This window comes from Corvus hawaiiensis, chromosome 12 (genome assembly GCF_020740725.1).
Source record: "Corvus hawaiiensis isolate bCorHaw1 chromosome 12, bCorHaw1.pri.cur, whole genome shotgun sequence".
NCBI lineage: Eukaryota > Metazoa > Chordata > Aves > Passeriformes > Corvidae > Corvus > Corvus hawaiiensis.
The window spans coordinates 573,062-591,220 of NC_063224.1; the positions used below are offsets into that span (position 1 = coordinate 573,062).

Below are 18,159 nucleotides of genomic sequence, written 5' to 3' on the forward strand. Positions count from 1 at the left end.
CTGACCCCAGGCCACCTCCACAGCCCAGCTACCACTGGAATGGAGAAGGTCACATTACCAGACGCAGTCCCTGAACTGTTTATCTCACACACACCCACACACACCCCTATCAGGGCTTACTCCAACATCTGCTGAGCACCTTCTGCTAGAGCATCATTCCAGGGAAAACAGAGCTCAAACACCAAAACCTGTAACTTCAGTTCTGGATCCTCCTCATGATGAGCTGAAAATTAAACTCAATTTCCCACTCTAAAACATTTCCTTCGGTATTTCAATTATTTTTATCTCTACTTTGGACTTTTGTACAGTTTTCCACATCCTTTTAACAAGATTTAACAGAATTTACCCCTTCAGCACCCAAATTCTTGTGCAATGCATTAGGAATTCTTTTTGAGAAGACTGAACTCTGGATACACTCAGTGTGGACGATCCAGCAGGTGTATGTGCATGCAGGCCATGCCTCAGAACAGGTGACACACTGCAGCTCATCACCTGCCACTGCGTGTCTGCAGGGCCAGCAGCTGATCTGCCAGCACATAGCAAGGCAACATTTTGATTCTGAAGTCATTTCAAGTATCAAAATAGTTTCTCTTGGATTAAACTCAGTAACACACATCCCCCAGCCCCCAGAAGAGAAGCCAAACTGCCCGATGGGATATGCTCTGGCAAAAGCATCTATTGCTCCTCCATCTGCAGGAGCAGGAACACAGGCTGTAACACACCCGGGGCTCCATTGCCACCACAGCCAAATGACAGCTGAAAATGAGTTTAACAAGGGCTGAAGCTCCAGGGTTCTGTCAGCAGCTCCATGGGCAGTAATTAAGGAGTATGGGTCCCATTACCTCCCAGTATGGACAAGGCTCTGACAGCTCCACCTCAGTGTTAACCCCAAGGACCATTGGCTATGGGCTGCAGGCAGCACTCGGTGCCACCTCCACTGCTTTGGCTGCCTGCTCCTGTGCAACTGAAACGCCTTCTCTAACAAATCACTGGTGACATTTGCAAAATAAACTTCACACCAGCAGCCTTACTGTAGACTGGCCTCAACCTGGACAAGACCACAGGAAATGCTTCTGGCCCTTCCTCCTTGTCCTAATGCCTTCTCTCAGCAGGACTGGAATAACCCACCTACCACCCTTGTTGTCTCTCCCTCATCCCCCTATTCCTTGGTGCCTCCCACCCATCTAAAAGATGCCACTTCTTCCATGAGCACAGTCAGCCAAAGACTCTCAAGCCAAGTTTTTCAGGGGGAAAGACAAAACCATACGCCTCCACAACTGCTTCATCCTTCCATGCTGAACCAACTCCTTTCTCAGCTGCTCTTTCCCATGCACATCTGTACTGCAGGATGTGGTCAGGATGGTGTCATAGCTCTCTAGCTCACTTGCAGAGCAAAGAGAAGGGTAATGATGGAACTGACAACACAGCTGAACCCAGCACTCCAAGAAGCAAGCAAGTCATGCCAAACAGCCGCTGCCTTACAGGCTGGAGATCTGGACACAAGCTTCTACAATTCTTCCCCTCTCAGCCCAAACACTGGTGATGTGCTGCAGAGCCCCACGAAACTTATCCCAGAGATCTTGGAGACCTGGGGCTGCTCTTTCAAACTCTCATCAGTATACCAGTTATAAACAAGACTAAAACAATCCCTTCTTATTAAAATCTAGACAAGAGAGAAGATCTCCCTCCCTATCACCCTTGCAATAAGCCATCTTCTATCAAGGTTTTTCCCCTCCTGTTCTAGAACAACACTCTAGAAAACAACTCAGTGTCAAACAATTCTGTTCTACTCCTCCATACAAGTCCTGCACCCACCCTTCCACCTCTGCAGGGAGAGGCAGCAGGTGCTCTGAGGTGGTGCCACGTGCAGGGCTGGGTGCCCCTCTGTGCTGTATCCAGAGCCATCCCTGGTTGTTAATGCAGCAGGAGCCACCTCGCATCTGGTCCCCTTCCGCAGCCCCCCTGGACCTGCAGCTCTGAAGACACAACTCACGCTCCTCCTGCAGAGAAGGCAGGGACAGCAGACTGGGGCCCCAGTAGCACTTACTTTTCTTGAAAACATCTGTTTTCATTATCACTATTACTTTTAATTAGCACTTTACAGCAGCCCTGAGCCCTCCCAGCTGGAGGAGAGCTCTGCTCCTAAATGAACAATTAGAAGGTGCACTAGGAAATTTTTTCTCATCTTCAGAACCCAGTTTTTCAGCAGAGCTCAAAGACAAACCGTCTGGTTAAAGGAGCTCCCTTGAAAAGGTCTCTTCAGGCACAGCTCAAAGCCTGCAGGTCACCTGGGGATCCCTACAGCGTGAACGGCCACTGAACTCAGGAACCTGAAACACTCAACTGATTACTAATGTCAGAGTCTTAACGCCTCTACCCTCATGGCTCACTGAATGGCCTCCTCTTCCTCACCTGGCCACAATAATTGCCCTGCAGAAAATCAAAGCCTTTAATGCCCATCTCACTCGTGCAAGGCCCTTGCTCAAGAGTTCAGGCCAAGCACAAGCTCAAAGACAGAGCCCTATTAAATGCATAAGGAAATACATCCCTATGAAGCGTAATTACTAGAAACATGGACTCCTGGTCAAGTGCTTCTCTGAAACCCAACAATGAGAAATATCCACATAAAAGCCCCCAGAGACAGCCTCAGCCATTCTAAAGAAAGCAGAAAGACAGAGAGGTGAAGTGTAAGGATGAAAGGGCTGTCCCAGGGCCACAGCTGCCATCCCAGCAGCCCTGTGAGTACAGCACCCACAGACTCCAGCCTTTAATTAAGAACAAGCCATGAAGCTCCAAAATTCTTTAGCCAACACTGATGGAAACCTCATTTCTTGCACCCCTCGCTATTCCCTCAGTGCTGCCATTGCTCTGCTCCTGAAGCAACGAGACCCAGCCGTCCTTGAGGAGCCCCCAGCCCCAGCACCCACTCTGCCCCTGGAGGGCAGAACACGGAAAGGTGATGGAAAAGCTTCCCCCTTCAGCATCCCCAAATCCTTGCATCCCATAGAGTCCCACTGCAGCCGCCCAGCAATGCTGCATTTTCCACCTCCCAAGTCTGGACTTGGAATATGAATCTTGTATTCCAGAGAGCATTCCAGAACCATTCTAGAAATCCTAAAGTCGGATGAATGACAAGGCTTATGATAACACCAGTATTATAATTTCCACTCCAATTTGGAATCCTTTAAGTCACCCAGGTTCCCCTATGCCCCATCACATTTTCCTTCCTCCTCACCCTTTACAGCCACTTCCTCCCTCAGAGCCCTTTTCTGAGCACTGAGTTAAATTCCATGGCATTGAATTTCATACAAATGTCAAATAAATGTTACTTAATTATTTAATCTCTGATTACACCTCCTGCCGTGGAAAGTTTACTTAAGCTACTCAGGTGGGACATGGTTTGCAGTGTGCAGCCAGTGGTAACGAACAGGAACACCACCACAAGAGGATCCCTTGGCTCGCCCTGGAGCCCAGAGAGCCTGGACAGGGCAGCTGGAGCCAGGCCGGAACAGCCAAACCCACGTCCACCAGCACTGGGTCCTGCACACGCACAGAGTGCTCCCAGTGCCAGCCCGCAGCCCTTGCCCTCCCACCTACACCCTGGGCATCCACACTTGGCAACAGCACTTTTTCTGTTCAGCACCTGCAGTCCAGTAAGGACTGTGAGCCTCTGCTGAGCTCTCCAACAGCTGTCTCCGTAGAAGGGGAAGCAAATGCCTCCAGTGCCCAATGGGCCCAGATACCAATCAGACCACAACACAACACGGGGGGAAAACGACACAAAACAATTAATTCTTGGCTCGTGTTTTAGCTCTGAGCGAGGGAAGGTGCACAACAGAGCGAGAGGAGACTGGAACAGACAGAGGCTGGGATGTGCTCCAAGAGCCCCAGGGGCAACAGCGCTGGCTCCCAACCCCACAAACACAGGGCTGCTCTCCAACAGGTGAGGGCTCCGGCAGGCTCCTGGGTAGAGGGAACGGGGAAAGCCTCTACAGCAAGATTCAGTCTGACTTCTCCATGACAAATGCCTTAGAGAGGGAACAGGCTGAGCCATATCTGATAAATCCATCTTCTGTGACCAGGTCTGTACGTAGGTAGGAAAGGAAGAAACTGATTCAGCAACTCAACTGATGTGCACACTGCAGTTGGCAATGGAAGGTGCAAGAAGAGAATGACATGAGAAATTATCCACTTCTACATCACAGCCCATCTGAAAAACTGGCTTGAAATCCAATCTTCATTTCCAAAGGCAACTTCTTTCTTCCTCTTCATCCAAGTTCCAAATAGCAAAGATGTGCGACACTTACCTAAATCACACTCAACTGCTGGCCACACCTGTGTGCTCCAGGGACAACACAACGTGACTGTGTGTGTACGGTGACCATGGCCAACGCTCCTGACAGTGGCAGAAGTCAGACAGGTCACCTTTACTAAATGGGAAAAAATGAAAACCTCTCGGTCATAAAATAGTCTGGAACAATGTGAAGCTTTTCCAAGACTTGCAACTTCATTATTGCATGCCAGTGAAGATGCATTTACTCTCTAACAGTTTCCTCAGGAAAACCAAGGACTCACTGGTCCAACTTAACCATGTCTTGCCCATGCTGAGAGCAGAATTAGTACTGTACCAGAACATGCATACTTGATTTTATTTCAAAAAATTCTAGAAGGGGCAATATACAGGGCAACATGAACAGAGGTTTAAGAGAAAATTCAGTATGATAAATACCAAGTGACTTAAAAAGAGATCGAACAGAAATTAAATGGGAAAATTGTTCCTTATTTTTCTTTCAAATTCAAACCCCCAAATGCAAAGTGATTTTTCTTTCAAAAGCAAAACCCCACTTGGGAAAAGCTTAATTATGAAGGCCTTCTTCAAAGGTTTGTGGCAGAGGGCACATGAAAAGATGGGAGAAAAGAAAGAATTTGAGCTACAGAAAGATATTGCTCTGCATCGTGACAACTCACTTGCAGCCTGTGCCCACCCAGGGCTGCACAGCTGATGCTTCACCCCACCACCCAGGCCACCACCTCAGAGCAACGTCTGTCTGCGGCTCCTTCCTCTCCCTTGCTCCCCTCTGCCCAGCCACAAAGAATGAACTCATTTACACAACAAGTCTCTAATAGACAACCTCCTTCCCCCCCACATCCCTCCCCTAGGGCCGGGAGCAGCAGCAGACATCCCGCCACCAGCACGCGCTGACAAGGTTTTAATTACCTGGGTGAAGGAGGATAAGGAGATATCTCCAGGAAGCCAGGCCTAAAGGAATCATTACTCATCCAGCCCAGCCTCTGGAGCATCAAAAGCTGAGTGACTGACCCTCCATCAGCTGATCCAAGAGGATCAGTCTGGAAGGGAGGCTGAGAAGTAGCCCTGTACACTTCTTCACAGCCCTGTACACTCTGTTTATCAATAAAAACAGTAAATACATGATTTTCAAGCCATAGGTTTTTATAGGCATGTCCCTGAGCTTTCTGAAATTCAGGGCCCTCCTCAATGTCCTCTTCCCCTCATCCTTAACTGAATTCAGGTCCTTCCTTCTCAGTGACACAGTGAGACAAACTATAGCAGGAGGAGTTGGAGCCCAGCCAGCTGCCATTTGAGCTCCAGGCTCCATGGGGACATAAAATCAGCCATCAGACCTTTGAAAACCTGCCCAGCCCATGACAGTGTTTGGTGGACTACATAGCCACAGACGATGCCAGACCCTTTTCTGAGCTCCCTAAAATCTGCCCCTCTGTATGTATCCACACACCATCTCCTCAGAGCTCAGCCCGATCTGCTCCTTGCCCCCAGCTCTTCAAGGGACGGGATAAGCTGAAGACATTTAATAGATAACATTTCCTTAACTCTGTTACCTAACTCATTTCCTGATGTGAATCACCCACTGCCATGGATGATCCTATGGATGGTTCTCCATCCTACTCAAAACATCTCTCAGAGCCATGGTAAATGCCAGCATTAAAGATACAGCTGTGAACAAGCTACTCAATTAAAATAAAATTTTAACACATGACAGAAAGTGGGAACAAGAAGGAAGAGGAAAACAAACCCCTACATGACTACTTTTTTCCAAGGGACACAGGTCTGGAAAACACATCAGCTTGTGTTCTGCACAGAGATGCATGTTCTCCGTAAGATACATGGACACCTGGGACTTCTGAACAGCCAGGCATGGGGGTGAAGCATCAGCCCCTCTGCCCCAACTCGCCCCACACAGAGGCACCTGCCCTCAGAGACACCAGAGCTGTAGGAAGGTCCATGGGTTTGCAGAGTGAGAAGCAAGGCACACCACTGGCAGAGCTCTGGCAGCCAGGGAACGGCTGCCCCGGGCACCGGTCACACGAGACGGAGGTTCCCAAAGCACAGCTGCAAACCAGCCCCTGTGAAGATGATCTCAGCAGCAGCCACTGTCCAGCACAAGAACTGCAAGGCTGAAGGCCACGGCAGGCCAACGTGAAGACTCCGACTTCCCCGAGGACATAAGGGAATTTCCAGGGTGTGACAACACAGCAGCCGCTACAGTCCAACCCTCTGCTCTGCTGAAGCCACGAATGGAGGAGGCCCTGAAGATCCAGCCAAAAACTGGAATTAGAAGATCCTCTGGGTCTCTCAGATGCATCTTCAGGCAGTGAAATAGTGCAGCTGGCTGTGCTAGTCATGAAACGAGAAGAGCCTTTTGGTATCAGCCTGAGTCACAGGACAACCCTTGGGGCAGTCCTGAGTCTAAGATCCCCTGATGAGGAAGAAGCTGATGCATTGTGGACTGTCAGATCACCAGTGCTGGGGTCCAAGATGACAGTGACTGATATTCTTTTTAATCATAAGCTGCAGTTGCCAGAATGACCCGTCACAGCCACGGCTCAGACTGCGGATCACGCACTGCTGGTGCTGGGAGCTCCTGCAGCAACGAGAGCCGGGGCGCGTCAGGAGCCGGCACACGGGCGCTGCGAGGGACGCAGGGAGCGGAGCCAGGCACAAGGGAGCTGCTCGATAACCACCTCAGAAGGCACCAGAACACACAGTGTGGGACAGCCATCCCTGACCCTGAGCACTGGAAATCACAGACCGTAAATTCAACAAAATTCCAGTCAAGTAGTAGTAAAATGAAACAAAGGTAAAAGGAAGAGCAGGACAAACCATCAGGGCAGACCCAGCACTGCTGGCTGTGCCAAGGAGCTCCCCACCCACCCCTAATCCCCATGCTCTGCCCTGCACAACACAGCTGGTGCTGAACACGCCAAAAGAAACCTGTGGTGTAACATGGGGTCTCTTTGGTCCTGACCTACTGCTGCCTCCCAGCCACCTCCGGCAGTGGGACTGGGACAGCCCTGCAGGGGAATGCCTGCTTTGGGACAATCTGCTTTCTTTCAAAGGTTTCAGTAATAATCATCCATTTCATTTCAGTTTCCATTATTCTTTATATGAATTTACTTCTTGTAAAGACTCAAATTCAAGTATAGAGAAAAGGCAAATCATTACTTTCCCTTTGAACCCCAGGACACAGCAGCATGGCACTGTCCTCTTCCCACCCCACACCTGGCTCTCATTCCACTGGCACCTGCAAGCACTGTGAAGTAGCCACAGACCACTTCAGGTTAAACTGCTTTCTCAGATACATCAGCCAAGAATGAGCCTTTCCAAACTAGAACCACCCAGATCCAGAATGCCCCCATCTTTCTTGAGGGAGACTGAATGGAAACCTGGAGCGCAGCAGCACAAGGACAGACCTGCTGCTGTTCCAAAGCAGAGAGGTATGAAGGAGCCACCCCAAAAGCAGCAGCACCCAGAGCCAGGGAGATCAGCTCAGACAACTGAAACCCACCAGCACACACAGAACTGCTCCACCCCACCCCCAGGGGACCATTCACCTCAACTTTCAAGATACCTTCCAGCCCCTCTGCATTTTCTCTTCGTGTTTCATGATTTGAGCTGAAAATAGCAGCTGTCGCAGAATCACAGACTGGGCTGGGTTGGAGGGGACCTTAAAGCTTAGCTCATTCCACCCCCTGCCATGGGCAGTGACACCTTCCACTGTCCCAGGTTGCTCCAAGCCCCGTCCAATCTGGACTTGGACACTCCCAGGGATGGGACAGCCACAGCTTCTCTGAGCACCCTGTGGCAGGGCCTCATATCTAATCTAAATCTACACAATCTGAAACAATTAAGAATATCCAAGTACATTTTCAACAGGTTCAGCATCAGATATGTGTAACCATCCATCAGCTCAGGATCTATGCCGGGTACAGACAGCAAATACCTGTGCTCAAACAGGGCTGGGAAGACACTGCTGTGGGGTTTATTTCCATCCTAACAGAGAAAGCAGGAAGTACTGTGAAGGCAAGAATAATAGAAGAGAGAGCAATAAATGAAGACCAGGATCAAACATAAAGACACGCTGTGAAAACTAACCCTGTGTCTCCCTTTACTGAAAGAACTGCCCCTTCTTCCACACTGCACTGGGGAGTTGTGTGGGAGAAGATGGGCACTAGCTATGATCTAAAAAAGGCATAAAACTAGGCCAAGAGCAGCTGACACCAAAATGATGGAAAGAAAATACTGCCCTGGATAAAGGCTTCCCCTCTTGAAAGGCCTTGGGAGCCTTTGCACTAACATCACTGCTGGCCTTGCTGCCAGTCAGCAGAAACCACCGATCCTTGATGAAATTAAATTGAGAAGCATATCCAACACACTAGAAGACCAGAATGTTACACAAGCTAGGATTTGAGGTCTAGAATAACGAGAAAGCAACTAAATCCGAGGTTATGACAGGAAAACTCTGAGCTTCTGCAGTAAATTCAGGGTTTACCAATTGGGAATTACACAGGAGGAGACAGACTAATGCACTGGTCAGGATGAACCAAAGGATGCAGCTGGACAAGTGGCAAACACAATCTCCAGGATGTTGCTCAGATTATTTGTGGAGACAAGGAAGCAATAAAGGGCACAATAATAGCACTGCAAGATCTCAGCTGGAATGACATGTATGACTGTGACCACGTTAGAGAGAACACCTGAGTGGGGAGCAGATGGGGAGCCACAGGTAGAGCAAGCGCTGGGGCAGAGGTTCTCCAGCACAAACCTAAGGCTTCAGGTCCCCAGCCCTGCTGTGTCAGGCAGCTGGCATGTGCTACCCCACAGTGCCCACACGCTCATCTGTCCTGCGTGACCCAGCAGGTAACATGGGAACACTCCTCCATTTCCTCTGAGTTGAGCTTCTGGGACACAAATTCAGCAGCCCTCATGCATGCCTGGGGCCTCACTAATGCCAGCACAGAGGAGGCATATTGGTTTGAAAGTTAACTTTCCTACTTTTCACTATTTATTTCTTATGGAGGAAGATAAGAACAACAGGCCACAGTGACTGTGCCATTTATTATGCAACTGTTTGTCAGTTAATATTTGTGTTCCAGCAAGGCAAGGACCAGATAAAGGATGCCTTGGAGCTGCCCTCCCTGCTGGAAATGCGCCGAGGAGCTGCCGGGGTTCTCCGAGCAGGTCGTGACCCAGCTGTGACACCCACAGAACTCAGCTGGGCTGCCCCAGCCCCACCTACCTGCATACATGCTCCCTGCTCACACTGGTACCTGCCACCACACGCTCCTCTACAGCTACAGAGCAGCATGTGTGAGCGCAAGCTGTCTAAATTTAGCCCTGCTTCTTCATGCTCCAACCTCTCCTTCCATAGCGCCGGAATAATGGTGGCAATCTCTTCTGGCAGCAAGCAGAACTAAAAGGATTAATCTGCTACATCTCTGTAAAAGTACTCCAATAATTAAGAGGAGCAACTGCTGAACAAGATTAGCACTAGACTAGAACAAAACAGAATAAGCAATAGGGACCTCTACAAAAGCACGTGCCGAGGTGTCACACCTGCCATCCCAGCCATGCGGCATCCCAGCAGAAGGGCCTGCTGCTTCACCCTCCGCTGAGGTTCAACAGGCACTGGATGCAGACATGGCCTACTTCTTCTGCTCCCCTCCATCATGTGCCACTGCTGCCCTGGTTACACTCTCACCAAATCTATTTTTGTACTGTTTTTCGCCACAGTTTTTGAAGTGTCTGAAAGAAGCCAGTATCGCGGAAACACAGAGTGATTGGGTCCCCAGAGATCGCCAGGTGGGCTCCTGGCCACACCCTGTCCCAGCTCTGGTTACAGCCACCACACACAGCAGTGAGTTCTGGAACAGGCACCTGCTGCTTGTTCTGGCTCTGGACTGTAAATGGGAACACCTGTGTTGGGACGAGAGCTTGGCAAGGCAGGGGGACAGGCACACCGTTCCCAGAGCATCCTGGCAGGGAAGGCCGATTCCCAGCCTCGGCAGGCTGATACCTGACCAGCTGCCAGCAAAGCCACACGATCCACCCCGCACAGGGTCACAGGCCACCTGCACAGCAGAGCCTGCTTTAGAAGCCGTCTGGGGACACTGTGACACATCCCCATCACGTCCCCGCTCTCCTCGGAGAGCTGCAGGACAGCCCAACACCGACCGCTTTAGGCTTGCTCCCTCCTCTCCCCACATGCTGCAGAGCCACGACACCACACACTGGCTACAACAACCTGCCAGCAAGAAGCAACACAGATATGTGAAACATGACCTGCGACATGACCTAAATTCTACTTCTGCAAAATGAAGAGTCACTCCAAGCACCTCCCTCATGCAGCACACTTGCTTTGTTTCCTTTTAGATTTAGGACACGGGTTTTCTAACCCTCCCAGGAGGTTCAAGCACACAAGGGAACTGCAAAGGGAATGGTGACCAAAAAATAACACCACAGCTAACAGAGAATGTGTAAAATTGTTTGCCAGGCAATGCAGCAAAACAGGAAGAGCTGCACTTAAAAACCAGTAGGAGCTTTACTACTCCAGCACACTGGGGCTGCAAAAGACAATGACAAGACCATCCACTTGGGTCTACAACTCCTCAGGCCTCCTGCAGTGCTCCAGCAGCACCAGCACCTGATGCTCCTTGCTGAGCACATCACCAGGACACAGGTTCCCCATGTTCTGCTTCCCACCTCCAGCCATCTCATTCCAGTACTACAGCTCTCTTCTCATCCCATCCTCACTCCTTCATGGCTTAGTTCCCATTTTAGGGAGTTCAGCCTCAAAGAAATATCCTGGATGTTATTATTCCTCTTGAAAGTATTTGGCAGCAGATGATCTTAAGTTTTTCTTAAAAGGTGTGTGTGTATGCCAGAAAGGCCATCAGGCTCAGCTGTGCTTGTCTCAGGAAAAGACAAACAGGACAGAAGGAATCCAGCTGCTCCAGTCCAGAGGTCCCAGACACTTAGGCACCCACATTCCCCCTTCTTCAGTGAATACACGAATAAAGCTAATCCCACATGAGACCAGCTCTTTGGAGTGTAGGTTCCCCACCCCTCTCCACGGAGCTGGTCCCCACCTGCCTGTCCCATCAGAGCTCCAGGGGCAGCTGCCAGCCCCTCCAGCAGGCGGGTGCGTTTGGAGGAGCCCCAGCATCATCACACCTGCAGCTCCGAGGCCGAGGGAAGGCACAGGTGTGAGGGCGAGCCCAGCAGTGGCTTAGCAGGAGTACCTCTGGGAATGGATTCGGTGTCAAGTGTCAGCACGTAAATTGCTATTGGCTTCTCAATAAGCAGCAGCAGTGAGCTAAGTGTTTCCCTGTGTCGTGCAGGCTCTCTCTGACTCAATACAGCAGTATTGACAGCACAATCACAGGGTAATCCAGGCCCCACTAATATCTCAGCACTTCCTCATTGAAAATACACTTTCTACTTGGACACCAGCCCATTAGCACAGGCTCCATCACCAGAGTCCCCCCAACCCACCAGGACATGCAGCAGCACAGCCTCCTGACACTTCCTGGGGCACAGCCCAGGGCACCACAGAAAAGGGCTCCTTGCCATGAGAAATCACCAATGGAAGAAGGATGAAAGCTAATCAGAAAGTCTTTATGGCTCAAGTCTCTGTAGGTTCTGGAAAAAATTGGTATTTCCTTGCTAGACAAGAGAAGTTCATTCAGGGAATTAATTCTGTTCTTGCCCCTGACCCTCTGCCTGTCATCCGTCCTCACAATCTTATCTCTAAACCTTGACCACACGTTCCTCCAGGCAGCAGTTTCTCCTTTCATTCATGGAAAACAAGAGACCTGCACCTGCAAAGCAGGAAAACCTACACTCTACTCCCTACTGCAGGGCATGGATGCTCTGGAGGATCCTTAATACTCCTCTGGCATTTGGAGAAGAGGGAGGTTTGCTCATTTGCAAGTATCTCATGTTACCAGCCACTTGAAGACAAGATCAGAAAGTGAAAAATGTTAAAAAAACCGGTGGGGACTGGTGGGTCCCCTTGGGCTAGATCAAGCAGCCGGTGTGCTCCCAAGGCTGTCCCTGTGGAGCTCGCCGGAGCTGCTCATGCTGGGGTCACCCACAACTCCCGGCACTGCGTTCATCCGACCGAGGCACGCGGCTCCACACCCCCCACATTCAGAAGCTGCATTCATGTGGAAAGCTGGTGCCTCACCACACGCAGCACACAAACGGGACTGTAGAATGGGCTGATCCACTCAGTTTACGTTTAATCCATTTTGGTAACAATAACAGCAGATCCAGGAGGACGGACACCTCGAGGAGGGGAGCACACACTGCGCCCAAGGCCTCCAGCTGCCCCACACAACTCCTCCTGAAGACCATCTACAATGATTTCACTGCCACTGCTACCATAGAAAAATGGTTAATCTAAGGACCAAACCAGTAAACTAAGGATGCCTTTAACAACTACATCCCAACACACCTGGCATAGTGCCAAATCTTTAACCAACACAACTTTATCATGTTCCAGCACTGATAAACAGCCATCTTCCACCTCACCAAGGCTGCAACAGCATCAACTTACTGGAGAACTGCAGATAAAGCAAGATGGGAAGCACTTCCAACAGCAGTGCATGCTGTGACCCCGTTCCCAGCCGGCCCAGCACCGTGCTCTCCCACTGGGCACGGCATGCTGCAGAGAGCTGAGCAGAAGCGTTTGAAAGAGAACCCCTCTGGCATGGCCACGCCAATGTGCCATTGTTGGAATTTCACAGGCACAGTCAGGAGCCTTCTGGGGAGACAGGGAAGGTGATTTGGTCTGGAAGCAGATGAGGAGCAGACCCCTAGTTAGGAAGAGGTTAATGCTGCTCCTGCCTGCAATCTGATAAATGGTCTGCAGAAAGCAGGTTCTCTCACTTTGAGATATGATGTCACTAACCTTTATTGATCCACAATCAGAGAACTTTGCTTATCTCTCTCCTGTGATATGCCCTCCTGTACTCAACTAGTGTTTAATACACTGCTGGGCATCTGGCACTTGCTACAGCTCCCACCACACCTCTGCTGGCCCACCAGGGACAATGTCTGACAGGTCGTGTCTGCAAGTTACAGACCAGCTAACTCGAGGGGTAAATGCAGGCGTGCACCCCCTCCCACCCCACCACCTCCACCACGAACCTGTGTTTCAGAGAATGTTATACACCTGTACTGGAACATCTGGTGAGAAGAGGGGGCCAACAGCAGAGACATGGTCCAATGTAGTCTTACAGCCTCCGAACCTGAGGTGAGCATGTGCCCTCTGAAGTTACTGTTCCTGTGGGAGTGTTTATCTTAACACAACTTTTACTATTTTACAGAAACACTTTACTTCTAGCCTCAACTTCCTTTCTAATATTTGAGGTGAAACATGAAGTTAGGTGACTAATACAGGAACTATCAATGAGCCACTTGCTCCAATGTGGCAGCAAAGCCACAGACTTATGCCCCAAATCCAGCGGGGTTTGCTTCCAATACACTAATGATGCCGGAAAACAGCTGAACAGACACGTAGCAAAATCTGTACCTTAAACAATTAGACCAGTCATGTGTAGAGATGACTGAAGAAGCGCTTCACATGCTGTTTTTCTGCTAGATAACACACAAAGGAGTTGCCTATGAGCTTGCCTTACACCACCACAACCACAGCACTACTCACTCACAGTGCAGGGCAGCTCTCGCTCACCCCGAAACCAGAAGCTCACAGGCTGAACCAAACTGGAGGTACTGGAGAGGTGGGGTAAAACACCTCAAGATTTGCTTTGAAGGTTATGTGAACCTTTTTGTTTCAATGGGGAATTGGTCTTGTAAAGCTTTGGAAAAGACAGAGTCGTAAGTCTTCAAACACACATATAAAATAGCTATGACCTATTTTACTCACTATCCACCCAAAAAACCACATTCTTGTATCACTGCAGGCCAAGTTTTAGGGTAGGAGTTAAAGTTTTTCCCTCTGTTAACTACAGGTGATGAAGCATGGGCATGGGGTCCCTGATCTCCAAAGCAAGATCCTAAGGAGAACCACCATGGTGCCAGCAATACCCTCTTGGTACAGTGAGAGCCCCTTCGAGTCTGTGCTTCTGTGACTATGAATACACTGCTCTGCAGACAGGTCAGAGGAAAAAATTAAGAAGAATTTGTCCACTTTGCAAAGGTCAAATTACTACATGTTACTGTTCTGATCCAGTCCAGTGATTCTTACAGCTTCAGACATGCACCAAACTTTCTTTTTTTCATTACAGGTCTATTGAAACACGTGCTTCTTAAAATAGTAAATTACAGCCTTCTCCAATTTGTGGAAATAAATTAGGGAACACTGTCCAAATGCCAGCCTTGGCAGAGAGCACAAAAATCCCAAACTTAGATTTCCTGCAAGTTGAGAGACATTTGAATTAGAGGTATTAGACTGTAACCCATTAACCAGTCATTAAGTTCACATACAGAACACCAAATATTTCAGGATGCAACAGAGAAACACAAGGGCCAGTGGTCGAGTCACCTCTGTCTCTGGCAGCTGGAAAGAAATCATCACTGACGTACCAGAAAGAGCTTCAGCTGATCCCAATCCTAAAGGCGAACCTGGGCAGGCATGCAGATACTGCTAATGAATGGGTTTCATCCTGATGCTACCGTTCCCTGTTGAGTGCAGTGCAGTATTTATGACAAAAGCCACCCCGGGCGACTCCCTGCTCCACAGAGAGCTGCGGGCAGCAGCTCCAGCCCTGGCCAACAGAAACGGGTGGAAAAACAAGCTGAACTCCTCATCCATTACATGCTCCAGCTAAAAGAAGTGAGGAATTATCTGCCATCCACAAAGTTTCACAAACCCTTTATCCAGCCTTGGACTGTGGGACTTCAAGCTGTGGCCAGGAGGGAGCAAAAAGCCTCAAGGAAACCCTGAAAACTTATTTGGAAACGTAGAAAAGCCTTGTTCCAACCTGCCCTTGCCCTGGGCATCAGCATCACCAGGCATGAACAGGATTCAAATATCTCAATACAGTAAGGACTGAGTCACCCTTTTTAACAGCATCTCTTCTGAGGATCTGGTCCACACAGGATTTCCCTCAGCTCACCCATTGCCTCAGCTCTTCTAACCAGGGGAGGCAACCTGCACAGCTGCTCCCCTTTACCTGCCCATTGCTGCCAGCACTGTACCAGGAGCTACCAGAAATTTAAAGACATCATTCATGCCGTTCAGCTGCTCAGATGTTTCCTCCATGAAAAAGCTTTCAGTGTAAATATATCCTGCTGCAGCTCAGCATCTCCACTCCATTACAGACAGATCACAAGACTCAGCGATTCCCTGCCAAAACAGCAGACTTGGAATAGTTACAATTTTTAATGTACAGTCTATACAATAACTTCACAACACCAGGGAAAATGCAGCTCAGTGCAGCCAGCAAGGAAGTGGCCAGATAAAGAACTTCATTGCAGGAGGATGCAACCTTTAGATAGAAGCATGTTCCAGGGCAGTCTGGAGCACCTGTCTCAGACCAGTCCCAGCTACGAATTCCTATAAGGTATTTCTGGAAACTGGATGTGCCTCATAGCAGGCACTGCTGGATGCCCGGCAGAAGAGACATCACTGCCCAGAGTGTTCTGCACAAGCTTAGGTTAAAAATTGATAACACTATAGGGCCATCTTCCACCTGGCAGCAGTTTATATGACAAGAACCTTCACTTCACTGGATTTAATGAATGGTTTTTTTAAATCCCTTCACCACAGTATTGCTGCCACCACCTCCAAGACCTGGGTCTTCTGCTCCAGCTACAGACCACTCTGGATGTGAATTCCCAGAGACATCCCTACTGCCAGTCCTGCAAATCCAGACAGATGTGCAGTTTTCTCCCAGTAAAAGCCCAAACTGGACCCAAGGGGCCAACAGAAACCCCCCAGCTGAGCACCCGTCTCCACACAGAGACCCTCACACCTTGCATCCCGCTACGCTCGGCAGGCCTGGGCTGGGACCCAGGGGGCAGAGTAGAAAGGGGAGAGTGGCTGCTGCTTCTCTTTATTTAAAAGGTGCTGCTGGAGGTAGAAACACATGAAAGTCCATGTAGGACAAGGGAAGGAATTATCCCTCCCATTGATTTTCGCTCTGGGGTATTAGAAAGAACACAGCATTTATCTGGAGATTTCTTCCCAAAGCTAGCTATGGACTTTCAAACGTAAATGAGACTTGAAAGGGGCTTATCGGGCAAGAATCCACTGAAACTTCACAGGGGAGGGGGTGTGTGGGTGGCCGGGGGTGGGGACGACGTGGGAGCCTGGCGGGGGCTCTCTGATCTATGGCCTCTTGGACAGCTGAAAGCCCCGCTCTGTCCGGACCTCAACCCAGCAGCCAAGGGGCAGAGCCCAGGGCAGGCAGCAGGGAAGGAGCCGTAGGGCAGCGGGGTTCCCTGCATCCACATCTTCCAGCAAGCATCCGTTCTTCAGAGGCCCTTCTGCAGGACCACAATCCCAATGGCATCGGGACCTGATGGCATCGGCCACTCCATGCCAGGGAGGGCAGAGGGCTGAGGGCAGCTCCCTAGCTGGACACAGCCGAGGGACACAGGCTCACTGCCCCTCTGAACTGTCTCCATCCTCCTGCAGCCAGGGCTGTGCCCAGGAGCTGCGGGAGGCTCAACCCTGACCTAAGGAATCCCTTCTGCAGCATTCCCAACAGGTACCCACCCCAGTGCCACCGCACTCGGTGCCAGCGCCAGTCCCCAAACCCCTGGCCCCACACAGGCATCGGCTGCCACGCCACGGCCCCACTTGCTTGGAAAAGCCTCGGCAGCCTCGTCTCCCATCGCTGTCTTTCCCAGGTAGCTGGGGGGGTGTAATTGGTGAGGCAGGAGATTAGAAATATCGGCAGCCTCTAAGTAAGACTTTAATTTACTGGCAGATCAATAGCGCTAGGGTTATATTGGCAAAGTGTCTACAACTCTATTGACTCACGCAATTCCTCTTATCAATTTATCAGAAATCTGGAAGCCAGAAGATATTGTTTGAAGAAAAAAGGCAGCAGGAGTTTGAACACTTAGCATGGGCTGCCCAATCAGGCACTCAGCACTAAGCGTTTTACAGCAGATGTATCAGCCGCAAAGGAGGCCAATATGATATGATTAAGAGCTAACTTGCTTCCTCACATGCCACACAGCCTTTTTAAGCTGCTTCTCACCTCAGACCTTTGCACTGAGACAGTCACTAGCACAGACACGGTCCCAACAGCCCAAATGGAACTAGAAAAATCTGTATTTCACTCTGCAAGGTCCTAAATTCAACCCCTCCTGCCTGGACCCTACCCAGGCTCACTTGGGTTTCCTACGAAGTCTCAGCTTTACGGAGTTATAAGCCCACTACAGTGTTGGGAATCTGTTCAGAAGGATTGCAGAAAAATCCTCATTTCTGTACTTCCTCAGAAAAATTTAGCATGGTGAGTCTGCAGTGCCACATTCCTTTGCCTTGCAGGGTGTGAAATGGAAAAGCAAGAGTAGGGAAAAATACATCTCCCATGTCTAAAATCCAGTGGTGAAAAACACTGCTGGGTATCAGAAGCGTTTCTTCAACTCAGAGGGGCATTGAAACAGGAAACCAAAATAAAATACTCCAAACCCCCTCTCTTTCATTAGTCCTCAGATGACTAGAAAACATGCAGCAATTCGGGCTCTGGGATCAGGAAATGTATCTTGACCAGTGAGCTGCCACTCCTGGGAACGTTCCTTGATAGGATGGGGAGCTCCACACTAATGAGTGGGTACATCCCCTCTTCCAGCGGGATGCAGTGCTGCACAACTTACCACCCCACCTCACCTTCACTCCTCCACCATCATGCAATAAGGCA

At 49.8% G+C, this 18,159-nt stretch overlaps 1 protein-coding gene across 5 annotated transcripts in view; it reads right to left on the bottom strand.

The window, feature by feature from the left end:
• ZFHX3 (zinc finger homeobox 3) overlaps positions 1 to 18,159 on the bottom strand; it is a 396,997-nt gene that overhangs the window by 92,342 nt on the left and 286,496 nt on the right. Inside the window, exon 1 of one of the 5 annotated variants that reach the window (XM_048316342.1) lies at positions 4,308 to 4,786. The exons of the other annotated variants lie outside the window; for them this stretch is intronic. The gene's annotated coding sequence lies outside the window, so the exon portion shown is untranslated. Of the gene's footprint in view, positions 1 to 4,307; positions 4,787 to 18,159 lie in introns of those variants that run through there. 5 annotated transcript variants of the gene reach the window in all.